General features: G+C 54.2%; 1 long non-coding RNA gene across 1 annotated transcript; it reads left to right on the plus strand.

Moving 5' to 3' along the window:
* The first annotated feature begins 760 nt into the window (after positions 1 to 760).
* On the plus strand, positions 761 to 3,170 carry LOC131423794 (uncharacterized). The gene is made up of 2 exons (XR_009225848.1): positions 761 to 1,029; positions 2,041 to 3,170. It is a non-coding gene; the product is annotated as an uncharacterized LOC131423794 (long non-coding RNA).
* Positions 3,171 to 13,225: the final 10,055 nt, after the last annotated feature.

The raw sequence follows: 13,225 nt of genomic DNA on the forward strand, positions 1-13,225 counted from the left end.
ACTCTTCTCACTCAAATATAAAGCCAGCGTCTACCTGTCTCGGTCAGGTTCCCTGGAGCAGCGGCTCAGACAGAATCTCATGCAAGTGACTCATGATGTCTCCCGGGAGACACCCACAGGGAAGGAGGGAGTCTGCGCAAAGGTGGGGAGGAGGCTGGGCAACATGGTTTTAGTTCATGGCTACCTGTAGCCCAAGCCCACGGGAACTGAAGAGTGTCCTGACCCACAGGTCACCTGCCTCAGGCAAAGAGCCTGGAGCTTTGTATTCTGTATTAGCCGGTCACTGGCCACAGGCCCGTGGAGGACCCTGGGGGACAAGGGTGGGGACCTCCCAGGCATCTTTGGGTGAGGAGGCCCAGCTGGCCACGGGCTACGCATTCCAGCAGAGTTGGGCCCCACTGGTCAAGACACCCACAGCTGCAGGACCCATACGGCAGTGAAGTTCTGGAGGACTGAGGAGCCGGGAACCTGGACCTGACTTGTGGGCGGGCAGAGGGAACGAGTCTGTGGGCCCTAAGCAAGGCGGTGCCAGAATGAGGGCTCTGTGGGGGGACTCTCCCTGTCCCTCTAGGGCGGCCAATCTGGCGTGGATTCTAATTTCTCACGTTACAACCTCTCTCTGTGATATTGGAAGCTGGCTAAATAACTACTGATCAAGTTCTTCCCTGTTTAAAACCTCACAACCCTCCACTGCTCTTTGGACATAGGCTAAAATCCCCCGCCGCCCCCCCGTGGCCCAGGGCTGCTGGTCTGGCTCCTCACTTGGTCTTGTTTCAGTTCTGCCAGATGAACTTGAACCTGCCCTTGCTCTGCTCCCCGGGGCCACAGCCCGCAGGCCGTGGCACAGCCGTCCCTCCTGTGATGCTGTCTCCTCGCCCTGCTGCCTGCTGGCCACAGCTGCCTACGGATCAGCATCGCCCTGTCCTGCGGAGGGGTGTCCTGAAGCCCTGGGGTGACTCCTGCACAAGAGAGACCACAAGCCACATCCTGGGAGAGGGCGCAGCAACCCAACTTTGCACCCAGCCTGAGGTCTGTTCACCCAAACAGGGAACACGGGAATCTGCTCAAAGGACAAGTGGAAACTGAAGGTGCTGGGGGGAGGGGGAGGGGGAGGGGGGCCCCGTTCTGCTGAGGGACTGAGCAGGAGGGTGGGGAGCTGAGCTCAGCCTCTCTGTGGATGCACACGGCAGGTCTCTGAGGAGACAGGCATGGGTGGGCTTCCACCCCTTGCCTCCTCCAAGGCTGTAAATTGACACTCACTCTCACAGGCACTTGATCAGGACCCTCCCCTGTCAATCTGCGTCCCCTGCTCCCTGCGCAGTGGCTTACGGGGTGGGTGATGGGTAGTCGGCTTTCAGCTCTTTATAGAACAGGCTCTGCTCAGGGGTAAGGCTGAGCAAGGGGAAGAATCAACTATCCCCCAGTGATCCTCAAATCAGACAAAAATCCTTAAAAATGCTGTAAAAACACAGAAAATTTGGATGGATGGATGGACGGATGGACAAACAGATGGATCTGAGGTGGAGGTGAATGGAGAAAAATTGATAAACACAGAGAAACAGCAGTTGGGCATCAGGATAGATGCTGGTGCAGAAGTTTGTAGAGGGCCCTTTGGAGGTATCATCCATTAAGGTAAAAAAACAGTGCGGCTTGCGTTGGGTGCCATGCAAATTTGTTCCCAGACAACATCACCCGAAGAGTTTCTTTGCAGAAGATGGCTAATCCCGTTGTGGTTTCCTGGTTAAAGGAAAGGTTAGACAAACACTCCTAGGAATGGGCCCTTTCACAGAGGGTGACCTGAGGAGGGTTCTCTCTCTCCTGGCTCCAGTGACCTCAGGGTTGAATTTGGAAGCTCTGTCCTCAGAGTTTTCTCTCCTCAGCCTCTGCACTGTCTCTGGTGCCATCTGTCCACCTCCAGGGCTGGAGTGTGTTCTGAGCAAGGGGAACCGGGCTACCCCAGCCTTTCCTTCCCTGACCTGGCCGCCGGTTACCATCTCGGAGTCACCACTCCGTGACGCCATCCTTTCTCTCTGCTTCCAGATAAAGTGCAGTGTCTCGGGGACACCCTTTCCCGTTCTTAGGAGAGTACCTCAAGCCTCCAGCCATCAGCTCCCCCGTGATTGAGGCACCCAATTAAAGTCAACAACGCACACCGACGTGTCGGCTGAGGACCGCAGCTCCCTCCCTTCCACTGTATGTTGGACATGAGCTTCGAGGCTTCCACCGCCATCTGCAAACCAAGACTCTCACCCCGCTGACGCTCTTCAAGTCTGAGTGGCATCTGGTGCCAGTGGGTGAGCTATCCTTTCCAAGCCGAGTCAGACCCATGGAGTTTTCTGCCACCTGCAGTCAGTAGCGGACATAACTGTAAACTCAGCGGGCATCAGCACCCTCCCCGCTCCCCAGCTAAGAATGCCCTTTCACTTCAGCTGCCTACCCCGACACACAGGATGCACCAGCTAGTCGGGGTGAGAGGCAAATGGGTAACGCTGCAGCCATTGCGGACCACGCAGTGGCCCTGGGGAGGCTGACCTCACACCTGCCCCTCAGTTCCATAGCTTCTCCACTGACTCCTACCCTGCACATGGGAAGAGGCAGCAGCGTTTGGGCCTTCGAGGAGCAAACCTGGCTCTGCAGAGTGCTTTCTTCTCCTCTGCTGCCTTGAATTGTTTTTACAAACATGTTTAATTACCTAAGAAGTTATGATCGGTGCTGTTAAACAGACGCTGTGCCATGATGGAAGTGCTCTCTAGCTACACCTATCTCCTCTGCCTGCAACACCCTCAGCTGCCCCCTCACACAGCTACTTGAAATGCATATAGTGTAGCCGAGGAGCTGAGTTCTTCATTGCATTGAATTTCAGTTAATTAGAATTCAATAAACACATCTGAATACTCATTACTGTATTGGACGGCACAGAAACAGAAAAATCAGATTTTTTCCCCCCACAGTGCTAGGGAAACTCAGGGCCTTGGGCACTCTACCCCTGAGCTACAGCCCCAGGCCTGGAACAATTAAATTATATATATATATATCGCCAGACACCTGTAACCCCAGCAGCTCAGGAGGCTGAGGCAGGAGGATCGCAAGTTCAAAGCCAGCCTCAGCAACTTAGCAAGGCCCTGAGCAACTTGGAAAGACCTTGTCTCTAAATAAAAAAATAAAAATGGCTGGGAATGTGGCTCAGTGCTTAAGCGCTCTCGTACCAAAACAATTTTTTTAAAATTATGTGTGTGTGTGTGTGTATATATATATATATAAACATACAGGAGAAAATAAGTCCTCCTGGGTCCCCCCTGAAGACATCATTAATGTGAAACTCTTGGTTTAAATCCTTATGTTTTATCCTATGCGTAAGTTACATTACCCACCCTTCTGCTGCTGAACAAATTCTTGAGAAAATCAGCTTAGAGGAGGAAAGGTTTATTTTGGCTCAGAGTTCCAGGGCTTTCAGTCTGGGCCTGTGCGGGGGAGGGTACAGAACATCATGGCCAGGAGGGTCTGGTGGAGTCGAGCTACCTACCTCATGGCAGAGAGAGAGGGGCAGGGGCAGGCAGAGGGAGGAAGAGGCCAGGAGCAAGACACACCTGCCAGGACATGTCTCCAGGGACCCCCTTCCTTGATGAGGCCCACAGGCTGGCAGCCAAGCCCTCAGCATGTGACTTTGAGGGACACAGGCCACCACCAGGCTTCTCAGAATGCATGAGGCTGTGTTGTCCCACCTGCCACATTGCATCCTCCTCTCAGTGACACCTTCCTACATGACACCAAGCAGGCATGAGGAGCGCCATCTCTGTAACCAGACAGACAGGAGAGTTTGTATCCGGGGTCTTCCAGACCAGCCACGTGCCCTTGGAGGACTCGGGCAGCCTGCGGTGTGGCTCTGGGCGGGTGGCGGTGAGCGGCCTCCCTGCGGGGCCGTCTGAGGGCAGCAGTTCTGTGGCCGCAGCATCTAGCCACGTGGCTGGGCTGAGATCTGTTTCTTCAACCTTTTGTTATCAGGTTTGGGAGCTTTTGTTTGGTTTATGAAGGGCATGGGCCGTGGCGCCCGGGCAGCTCTGTGCGGAGGGACTGGGGTGGCCTGGGTTCTCCGGGAGGACGGAGCCCCCGGACCAGCTTGTCTTGTTTTGGTTTTTGTTTTGTTTTTCCTGAGATCAATTGTCATCCCCTCGTCAGAATTTGGCCAAAAAATCTTTTCCTTTTCATTCCTTCTAGGTCAACTTCAGCTCGAACTGCCCGGAGAGTTTCGTAAAGCAAAAGCTGCATCTGTGTGGAGTTTGGATTTTCTTCTGTAATTCACCCAGGGATGGGACGGGTTGGACGTCACAGGGCACTCGCCAGAGATCCCGGGAAAGCATGTAATCTGACCCCTTCCTCTGGGACCTTCCTTGGGGTTTTTAAACCTGTGCTAGAACTGGACTCTTCAGTTTGACTCTGAGAGATCATGAAAAAAAGTTCTTTGGTAAAATATACATAATATAAAATTTTCCATTTAATTCAGTGGCTTTAATTAAATTTGCAGTGTTGTGCAAACGTGGCCACGGTCTATTTACAGAACTATTTCACCATCCTTAATGGAAACTCTACTAATTAAGCAATAACTCCCCATTCCCACATGCCTGGCCCCGGTTCACTGCTAACCCACTCTGTCTCTATGCTGCATGTGCCTAGTCTAGATATTTCATAGTGGAATCATAAAGTATTTGTCCATTTTTTTTTTTTTTGGTACAGGATTGAACTCAGGGACAGTTAACCATTGAGCCACACCCCAGCCCTATTTTGTACTTTATTTAGAGACAAGGTCTCACTGAGTTGCTTAGCGCTGTGCTGTTGCTGAGGCTGGCTTTGAACTTGCAATCCTCCTGCCTCAGCCTCCCGAGCCACTGGGATTACAGACGTGGACCACTGCACTCCGCATATTTGTCCTTTTGTATCTGGTTTATTCATTTACTATTAGCCCCCCAGCCCCCAGCCTGGGCTCTCCTGAATCCCCTGCCCCACCCCTCTTTCCAGTCCCCACTTCCGTCTCAATCCACACATCTTGGAGGAGCCTGCTGGCTGCCACCCTCCCAGCAACACTCTTGGAGTTGGGCCATGACCTCAGAGGCTTCCCACTTGCTCCCGCAGCTCGGGGCGAGGGCAGGGCAGTGTGACTTCTGACCCCCACACCTGGCACGTGGACCATATGAAGCACCCAGAGAACCAAGACCCAGGCTTCAGAGTGGGGCCGTGCCACCCCTTGCCGTGTGTGGTGCAGCTTTTCCACTGCTGTGACCAAAAGACCTGACAAGAAGAACCCAGAGGAGGAAACATTTATCTGGGGCTGGTGGTCTCAGAGGTCTCAGTCCACAGCTGGCCGACTCCATAGCTCCAGGCCAGAGGAGAGGCAGAACGTCCAGGAAGAAAACAGCAACACAGGGATGGCAGCAGGAAGCACAGGGGCTCTGCTCACCAGGGACAAAATACACACCCCCAAGGCACACCCAGTGACCACCTCCTCCAGCCACACCCTGCCTGCCCACATGACCACCCAGTGAATCCACTGAAGTGGGTCAATGCACTGGTCAGTTTAAAGCTCCCAGTGCCATGTGAACTCTGAGCAAGTGATGAACTTTGCATCGTGTCAGTTTCCTCGTTTGTAGAATGAGTTGGTGACAATGGCATTTTCTTCCAGGGCCACGCCAGGAGTTGGTGAGACCCACTTCCAGGTGGGCTCCCTTGGGGGCAGCTGGGAGCTGCCAGGACTCCTCCCACTCCTTCTGTCTCCTTCAGGCTCTCGACTCTGATTCTCTTAGGCTTTCGCTTTCCTTTCTCTCTTAGGCTTCTACCACAAGGCACGAAGACAGGCCCTGGTGGCCCACCCCAGAGCATCCTTATAGCTTAAGGTCCCAAGGACAGCCAGCAACCACCCAAACCAGCAGCTGCCTTGGAATCCCAGGGAAGGATTCTGATTGGTCTGCTGGCATCTTGGGCCCACTTCTGGACCAATCACAGCATCCAAGGAAATGGGACATTCTCATTGGCCAGCTAGGCTCTGTGCCCACCCCTTGGGGGGGATTGACAGGCCAACCTGGACCACGCAGAGCAGGTGGGAGCCCAAGTGGCCAGGAGTAGAGGCTGAAGGAGGGAAGGAAAATAGCCTTCCCACTGCACCGAGGCTCCTCACCCTCTCCTGCCCCCCAAGACAGGCAGTGTCCCAGCTTGTCTATCAGGAGGGTAGAAGTTTAAAAAATGTAACAAGTGGTCCCGCCTACCTGCCCTGGGGTCCCCCTCCAGCTCCTCCAGGGGCTGCTCACCTGTCTCAGGAGAAGGGTGTTTTGCAGCTGGAATTTCTGCCCATCCTCCTGCTTGCGACCCCTGCGCTTGATACTCCAATGTGTGTGTCATCCTGCATTGGACACACTGCTCCAGACCCTGTTCTTGTCACACCTGTGTCCCACTATTCCATTCCCTGGTTTGAGAACAATGAATGGAGAGATCCTTCCCTGGGGCCAGGGGAGGTGAGAGTACAGGTCTGGGGTCAGCAGACCCGAGTCAGGTTTCTGTGCTGTGTGTGACGCCCCTCCGGTATGGGACCTCCTGCTTTCTTCCTCTCTGCTGCTGGTTAAGAACTGGGTCTGTCTCCTGGGGTTTGGGGCAGGACACAGGAGATGTTGCACACAGAGGTGGCCTCACCATGGAGCTGAGGGCACTATACTCCCCTTGCACAGGTCCTCCCAAGCCTGGCACTGTGTTCCCATGGGCATTTGTTTTTGCGTGACATTTGCAGATTTCATTGTTCTCCGTATCTTCCTACTCCATGTCCCCCCGTATGAGATGGTGTTGAACATGGTGGGTCCTCCTTGGATAGGGACGGGATGAGGGTGAGGCCAGCGAGCCCACGGGATGCACAGTTGAGGGCATCTGCAGGCCTCCAGGAGAATGGTGGCCTTTGCCACAGGCCTGCCCCTCCCTGGCTCCCTGGCCCTGCTCCAAGGCCCCTTCCCTTCCTGCCTCCTGAAGTTGGTTTTCTTTTTTATTATGCTGAGAAGTGCAGTTGCCAACAGCCCAATTGCTCGCAATGTCTTATGGTACTTTTCTCTCCTTCCCGAGAGTCCACATTTATAACAAGGGCCAGAACTTCCCCAACAGGGAAGGAAGACCACTTCACCACCCGCAATGGCCACACGTAGCATGGAGGCCATTCTAGGCACTCGCCAGTAAAGAGACCGCTTGTTGTCGCTGAGAATTCTCAGAATCATAATCCTTGCACCTCACAGGCAAATCAAGTTAAAAAAAATTAGTAGGAATTCAAACTTTCAAGTGAAGTTTGAGTTTGACTGGAAACATTTAATTTATTTAAAAATAGAAATGTAAATGCAATCTGTATGTTTTCTTCCCTGCTGTCAGGAGCACTCTTCTGCTCTGACTGACTCATTAACAAATTAACATGTTGTGATTCTGCTGTGAAAAGTTGCAAGATAATTGTTACAGCCACAGTCCTGAGGCTCTGCCGCTGCGCCTCCCAAACTCTTTTATAGAGTACAAATTAGATGCTTTTCATATATGCTATCTAATTTTAATTAAAATTTGCCCTAAAGCTATCCTTAACAGCTTTTGAAGTTACTGGAGTTCTGTCATCTTGGGGTGGTGAAGGTTTGCAGTTGATAATGTCAAAATCTGTACCCATGGAAACCGCTTTCTGACTGCTTCTTCCTGGGACAGCTCAGATCTTCTGGAGTTTGACTTCAGCTCCCTTCAGGGATGATGAGCTGTTGAGAGAAGGTGCGCTCCGGCCCCTTGGCCAAAACTGAGATGCGCGGAGGCTGTAACTGGACACGCGGAGCCTAAAGAGGTCTCTGATAGGGGAGCGAGCGTCACCCCTCCAATGCTTGATGTTTCTTCATCTGAAAAACCCAAATCCTCAACGACCTGTGTCCTACAGAAATGGCTACGTCACTCAAGACTCTGAAATTTGGAAAGTGAGGAGAACCATCTCTCCCAAAAATTTGTGCCTGAGCTCAGCCGCATGATTAGGGCACCCTGGGAAGATTCTTTTTTTCTTCTTAATCCTGGCTCACAAGTTTTGAAAGTCACGTGGAGAGGTCATGAGGCTCTTGAGTCCTCGAGCTAGCCACGGGCAGGCGTGGTGAAGTGGGAACACAGCTGAGGATTCCCACTGAGATTTCACCGATGATGCCTTGGAATTGGGGATCACACGCCCCATCCCTGCTGTCCCAGAGAAATGACATCATTGGACAAAATGTCGTTATTGAACTCCCCTCCCCCAGGACCTGATGGTATCTGGAAACAAACTAAACTGCTCCCCAGTAAGATACCCCAAGACCAGGGGAGCTGCCACCAGCCAGCTGGTAGAAGACAGGACTCTGCTTCCACTCTGAAGCAGGAAGCAGGCTAAGAACCAGCAGCCCTCACTCTTTCTGGAGGTTTTATAAACATGAACGATGATCCTTGAGGGTCACAGGTAAGGAAGTCTCTGAAAATAGCAAGTCCAGTTGTCCTGTCCATGCACACGATGAATGACCGTGAGGCCACCAGCACAGAAAAGGGAAGGCGGCTCCCGAGAGCTCGCCAGGACAGGACAGTGGTGGCGCGTCCTCTCAACTCCCGAGGAGAGGCTGGGTGGGGTGGCTCACTAAGGAGGTCACGCCCTCCGTCCTGCCAGCACATCCCTCTTCCTGGCCTCGGCCAGAGTCAGCTTCCGTTGCCTGCACTCCCAGAGCCGATGTCCATGAGACACAGGGCACTCTGCAACCCAGGTCAGATGCCGGTCCCACCTGCAGCCACCACGCAGCCTGCACCTGCCCAGAGCCATAAGTAACCCCCAAGTGCGCGTGCATGCGGGGCGTATGTGAACACAGCGACCTAGCCTTCCACTTGCCGTGTCCATGGTCATCGGGTCCTGTCCCCTCCAGGTTTCTCTCCTGTCGTAGACATCTGTCATCTGTGCGTCTTTCCTGCAGGACAACACCTGTCCTCCATTCCACGTGGCAGAGGTGACAGTGACTCAGGGAAGGGAGAACTTGACTCAGCTGGCTGAGATCTCCACTTTGGAAACCTGGGTTTTTCTCCTGCAGAAGTTTGGGACACGCTGTGTCTCCCTGGACAGCAGGGTCACCACCTGGACAAGCAGTGAGACCATGGCCTCCCTCCCTGGGCAGCTGGAAAACCTGCTCCTGTCTGGCCCCCTGCGCTCCAGCTGGGCTATCAGAGCCTGGAGCCTCCTCCTTGCTGGCTGAATTACCTCAGTGGGTGCCAGCTGAGTGACTGGCCGAGTCCCTTCTGCAGGACAGTCATTGAGCGGGAGCAGAGAGCCACACAGCTCTCCCGTCAGAAGTCCAAACCCCCGAGGCGCCATCTCCGACTCAGGGTTTTCATGAAACCAAAGCACAACAACACCTGGCCAGAAACCTGGGGACACCGCTGCTCCTCTCTTTCAAGGGGACTCAGTGAAGGACACTGGGGAATTTTCAATACACAGTCACATTGGTTTTCTAGGGCTGCCGTAACAAACGGCCACACGCCGTGTCCATGGTCCAACGTACACACAGACCCTCTCGCAGTTCCAGAGGCCAGTGGTGCAGAGCAGAGGTGTGGGCAGGGCCATGTCCCTGTGAACCCTCCAGAGCTCCCTCCCACCTCTTCCGCCAGCTTCCCATTGGCACCCATCTGCCTACTCCCTGTCTTGCTGGGGTTCTCTTGAGCCTCATATTAGGTCACCCTCCTTGGACTTAGGGGCCCCACTAATCCACAGGCTCTCATCTTCACCTGTAGCTTCTTCTACATACAGGATGCTATTTCCAAATGAGGTCACACTCTGGGGTATGAGTGTAGGGGAACACTGTTCACCCCACTTCTTGCTTTGCTGTATCCCAGCCTCAGAGATTGGAAAATAATGAACAAAGGAACAGAACATATATATATATATATATATATATATATATATATATATATATATATATACTTCAGAACTAGGGATGGAACCCAGAGCCTCACTCATACTAGGCAAGCACTCTGTCACCAAGCCACATCCCCAGCCCCGGGACAGGATCTTATTAAGTTGCTGAGGCTAGCCTCAAACCTTGGATTCTCCTGCCTCAGCCTCCCAAGTAGCTGCGCTTGCAGGTGTGCACCCCCATACCCCAGTGAGAACAGATTTTTAAATCTCATGGTGTACTGTCCCATAACACCTAGGGCCAGGCACACAGGGGAAGCCCTGGGAAGGTCTGTGATTTAGGGGTTTCCTTGACCCTCTGCTAACCAGGTGATCATGTAGAGCAAGGATCTGCAGCTCCAGGGCCAGCAACCTGACTTATGAATAAAGTTTTATTGGAACGTGGGCCATCATCCATCTACATCCTGTCTACGGCTGCCTGTTCTGTGAAGGCTGCATAAGCCGAGTGTGGAACCGAGGCTCGTGGCCCACAAGCTTAAGCTGTTGACTGTCTGACCCTTCCCAGAGAAAACGCCTCCCAAGCTCTGATGCGGAAGAGTGAAGAGAAATTTCTCGCATCCCAGAAGCTGTCAGAATTTTCTAGAACAGAGAACAGGGCCTTAGAAAAATTCCCTAAGACACATCCAAGGGAGTAGAGGGGAGCACCCAAAGGCAGTGTCCAGCCAAGACAGGTCACTTTTAGGAACAAAGGGAGAGGAGAAGGGACCCCAGAGGTGGAGAGGCAGGAAGCTGGGTCCAAGGTAACTGAGATGGCCACGAGGCCCTGCCACTGTGGATAGCCTGGTGACAGCAGAGGGACCCTCCTCCTTCCCTGCACCTTCAGCAGAGGGCCACACACGAGGCCTCGAGGAAAGGGCCTGGGTTCCGCAGCAGGTGGCTCTAGCCGTGGGACAGCGAGTGTAGACAGTGAGGGGAGCTCTAGCCGGGCCCAGCTGCCTGAGGGTCACGCTCCACCTCTCAAGGATGGTGTGTGCCAACTGAGGGGCAGGAGCAGCCTTTCCGGAGCCCTGAGGCCCCAGGGAAGGGAGGAATTGGACAGGTCCCAAGCGCCCTGGGACTGTGTCCCCTTCTCCCACCTGCCCTGTGTGTTCACTCAGCACTGATTACCAAACTTCTGCTTCGACCTTGGCCTCATCACTGTGGTCAGCCCTGGGCCCGACTTCCCCAGAGGCCACTCACCTGGACAGAAATAGCTTGCCTGGCTGACCCCCTGGGTGGAGATGCGAGAAGACCCGAGCATCCCCGTGAGCAGGGCTTACGTCCCACCACCCGGGGGTCCCAAGAGGTTGCAGCTGTGGGGTGGGAAGAGCTGGGGTGGAAGTCTTGGGTTTGAGTCTTGGCTGTGCCACGGTGGCCGGGTGACTTCAGCCAGTCACTTCATCCACTGGTAAAGTGAGGTCACAGCCTGCTCTCTGCAGTCCTCCTGGGGCTCCAGTGAGAACGTGTGCAAACTGTGATGGGTGATCGTCACGTGACTGTCATGAGAGTTGGGGAAGCTTGGGGACGAGAGAATGACGTGCTCAGACCTGGGCTGGGCAGCTCTTGTCCAGGCCAGGGTGGACAGAAGCAGCCCACCCGCCATGTCCAGCAGCCACAGACTTGGGCTCCGAGGGAGAAGTGTTCTGTTTCTGACCCGACGTTCGCGTAGGGTGTTTACAACGGGGAAGGAAACAGCGAGGAGCGATGGGCGCCCTGCGCTGCCCTGGCTGACCCCCAGCTCCCTGCACCCCAGCCTACCCTCCATTCTCATTTTGTATGCAGTGGATAAAGGTCGTCAAAGCCCTTGTCGCCTTCCCAGAGAGCCTCTGCTGACCCCCGTGTGAAGGCCACTGCAGCACACTGGGAGGCACAGGATCCAGGGACAGCTTGTCCCCTGGCCTCACTGCCCCTGCACCTTGGTGCTTCCTTGGTCCTGCGTCCCCGGGTCTCTGCACACAGTAGGCCTGTGGCTATTTGCTGGGTGAGTGAGTGACGTCGGGGTGTCTGGGCTGAGGATGCCACCGGCTCTGGAGATGTGGCGATCCCTCCGCTGCCCGCTGCTGAGGACAGACCCGTGTGTTTTGTCTTTGCCATTAGGTTGTGGTTGAGGTCTTCCCGAGGCAAATCTAACCCATATATTTCTGACTCATTTCTGCTTTTCTCCTTTGGCCGGCTCCTGGGAACCCTTTCGTGTCTGCGATGCCTGTTTAAAAACAGCTTCTTCAAATGTTTCCTCTTCCTCCTCTGAGCCTCAGGAAGGTTGGCTTTCCCCAAAGTGGAAGGAGACAGGCCCCCAAACTTCAGGTGCTCCAAGGGGGTGGAGGGTGAGTGCCCTGGGGGGCCCCCACGACGGCTGCCAAGCCCACCCTGCAGAGTGGCGAGGGCAAGGAGTCCCCAGCGGGAGGCCCTGGCAGGGAGGCCCAGAGCCTCCCACATGAAAGGCGTTAGAGGCGGGGCTGTCAGGGTTGTCAATCAGATAAATATTTCATAATGAGCACTTAAAAGGAAGGGGGTGGGGAGGCCGCTGAACACCCTAGTGCTCCCCTCCACTTTCATGTTCCCTACCCCATAATTAGCAGCATCGAGTGTGGATGATGGGACACGGTCTTTAAAGGGCGCTGCCAGTGCGGGCATGTCCGCTCTTTGGACCAGGCTGGGAGTGGGTAATTACGCCTCTCCCTCTCGCTGGCTGCTGAGCGCGCATGTGGGCAAGTGTGCGGGACCCAGGGCTGGAAGAAGGACCATGCTGTGCCGGTCTGGAGTGCAGGGACAGGGGCAGCTCGGTGGGTCCCTGGCTTCATTTCCAGGGAGTAGTGTGTGCTGGATGGTGGGACTGCCAGGACAGGGTGGAGGAGCACCCTCACCATGCTGGGCTGGGTCCCGCAGAGCTGGAAGACACTGATAATAATGCTAATCCCTGACATTTATCCCAGGCTTACCCGAATCCTGCGAATCACAGCCTCTAAGCCAAAGGATCTTCAGGATGTAAACTAAGCCTGTACTTTGAATGAGTTTTTCTCCTTTGTTGTTGGCAAAATCCCCCTGTGGTGGCCCCAGTGATCGCCTTCATTTTACAGTGGAGAATACTGAGGCAAATCGCTGAGGTTGAGAGAAGAGGAGAGGGAGAAAAGTATAAATGAGTCAGAAACATGGGCAACTCTCACAGTGTGGAGCTCATTCCTAGACTGGAGCTCCACTCCAACAAACCTTCCAGGCAGGAAAAGCAAGGTGCATCCCTACAGGGTGGCCGGCTCTCAATTTTGCCAGGTGCATGCATTTACAGGGTGAAAA

Source organism: Marmota monax, unplaced genomic scaffold (assembly GCF_021218885.2).
Source record: "Marmota monax isolate L192 unplaced genomic scaffold, Marmota_monax_Labrador192_F-V1.1 WCK01_AAM20220418_F8-fsc00014, whole genome shotgun sequence".
NCBI lineage: Eukaryota > Metazoa > Chordata > Mammalia > Rodentia > Sciuridae > Marmota > Marmota monax.